Genomic DNA, 2786 nt, shown 5'->3' with positions numbered 1-2786 from the left:
CCATGAAGGGGAGTGGCACTTCCTTTTGGGAGTCCTGGGATGAAACCCACACCGGGCCCATGTAGACCGATCAGTGGTCCATGTGGTGACTCTAAGGGGTCCCAGGACACTGCATTGCTGCTGCAGCAAGTATAGCACTTGTTGCGGTGGGCTGTAGCCAACAAGGCTCCATTAGTGACCAAACCAAGCAACCCAGATTCAGATGTCAAAGCCAGGGGGAAGGCAGGGCAGACGCCAAGTCCTGCCTTCCATCAGTGCAGCCTACACTGCCAAAACTAGGCCCATTCCCCTGCTTTGGAGAACAACGATGGTAGGGGGTGAGCCCTTTGCCTCCAAATGGAGTATCCCTGGAATGGTACCCAGAGCTGGGCCCATATGGGCCAGAAGGGTGATGGAGGAGACTACACAGCAAAGCAAACGGGGCTTCAGTCCCTCGGTGCTGGAGCTGGTGTGCTGCAAGTCCAGGCTCCTCTGGCACGGTTGGGCATATGTAGGGTTGGCCCTGTACCTGACTCCACAGGGTCCAGAAAATGGAGGTCCACAGAGATGCTGAAGGGGCTCCAGGTTGCTGAGCTGCTGCAACTGTCACAAGCCAGCTGGCAGAGGGGCCAGCACATGGCTCCAGTCCCCCGCCCCCCTTAAAGCCTGATGATGTGAACCAAGGCTAGGCTACCTAGCCCTAAGGAGGCAGACTGCATTCTCAACCTTCCTTTACCCATGGACTGTGCAGTGTACAAACATGGTGTCCCCCACCCCTCACTCAGGGGACAGGCAGTGACCCCAGAACAGAGTCTCTCTAGGATGGGCCACACACTCAGGAGCACAGAAGACAAGTACCAGCACAGCTGGAGGAGGAGAGGGCAGCAGTGGCCTCAACTCCAGCCCCATGGCTGCCAGCTGCTGGGTGAAATGGAGCAACTGAGACTGGGAAGTTAGGTGGGATGCGTGGGCGGGGTTCATCTAGCAATTCTGGGGAGCATGCACACACATCCATTCACTGCACATCCACCATAAGGGAGTTGGCCCCACATCTCAACGGGTGACCTAAGAAGGCATCCACACCCATAGGGACTACAGAAATGGAGTTTCACATAATGACTTGGAAAGGGCTCCAGGGCACAGCCTTGGAGCAATGAACAATTGGCAAAAAAAAAAACAAAAACAAAAACAAAAACAAAAAAGAAAAGAAAAGAAAAAAGAAAGAAAAACGAAAAATGTCCGGGAAAACCATTCATCAATGATAACCTATTACACTTTAAAAACAGTTTTGCTTTCCTCTTGTCCTATATTTTTGCATGGGGACTTCTGAATTAGTGTCCTGTTTCCCTCTTCCTTCTCTCCTACCTCTACTTTCTCCCTGTGCTCTCCTCTTCTCTCTCGTGCTATGACCTTTCTCCTCTCTTACCCCTTCCTCCTCCTGTCCTTTCCTCTTTCTCCTACACTTTCACTTTCTTCTACATCTTTATCGTCCTGGGGGTTGGACACGCACTAAGCAAATGCTCTGCTGCTCGCTACAGGCCTCCAGTCTGGACTTCATTTCAATGACACTCTATTTCTTTGCTAAAAAACCAACAAAGTCTTTTGATTCAGGATTTAATTCATTGTACATATTCTACATCATGAATATGTGCTACTTCATACAGTGTGGCTAATAGGCTTGGATTATGCTTTGGGCTTCAGTTAAACTCATCAGAAACAATGTCTTTGAAGGCAAACTAACGTGATACTGTTAATCCCACATTAATGAAATGGTTACTTTGTATCTTGCACAAGTACTTCCATATTGATCCCAGTTTAATGAACTGTCACTTTGTGGTAGCACCCACAGTAATACTAACCCAAGGATTGCTGGGGATCAGAAGATTAAGTCCAGACAGGAAAATCCATGAGATATGCATCTCAAATTAACTATTGAAAAGCCAGAAGAAAACTTGTGACTACGCGGTATAGTGCCATACTTCCACAGAATAAGCTGACGATAGGACGAGGCCTGAGTTGAAGACCTGTGGTGGGTGCACACACACACACACACACACACACACACGCACGCACGCACACACAATTTCCCAGCTAGAGCAATACAATATCTGTTTTCCCAATGACATATCTGAGTTCCAATCCTATGTGTTTGATGTTTTTGAAAGCTGTGTCATAAACTTACCTAATTTTAATAAATGACACCCTGCTCACTATTATTTAATCCTGGTTGGAAAATATTTTAAGACACATTTTCATGTAGAAAATTGAGTTTTTTCTCCAAATTGTGACTGTCTTGGTTTATAAGAAAGAAAGAAATGTGCCTTTAATTCATTAGTTCATACATTAAAAAAGTAACCCTAACCCTAGAACAAGTTGCCTCTGCATTCAAAAAGCCACACAATATATATTAAATTTATACATCCTATCTTTGATTCAACTCATCTTTCTTAAAATTATTTCTAGTTTTACTCAATATCTTGTCATTTTTCTAACAGGAACCCTAACTGGCACATTCAGGCTAATCCTCACACTAATCATATCCCAATCCTAATATTATTAGCAGTTTCCTATTTCATATTCATCCTAATTCTATCTTGACTTGTTATTCGAGCTTAACTTTCAGTTTGACCCTAAATTTTCCATTTCCCTAATGCTAACACTAAACCCAGCTGGAACTGAAACCTAACTTTCAACCTAATCATAGTCCAAAATTAATATTAAAAAAACTCTAGTTTTTATTCATTGGAATGAATATTCCAGTTTGCACTCTGGAGATGAGTTTCAATTTGCCCTAATTCCAACAAATT

Source organism: Dipodomys merriami, unplaced genomic scaffold (genome assembly GCF_024711535.1).
Source record: "Dipodomys merriami isolate MVZ:Mamm:240054 unplaced genomic scaffold, mDipMer1.0.p SCAF_445, whole genome shotgun sequence".
In the NCBI taxonomy this organism is placed as follows: domain Eukaryota; kingdom Metazoa; phylum Chordata; class Mammalia; order Rodentia; family Heteromyidae; genus Dipodomys; species Dipodomys merriami.
The sequence above is the reverse complement of the archived record's forward strand: the minus strand, read 5'-3'. Positions refer to the sequence as shown.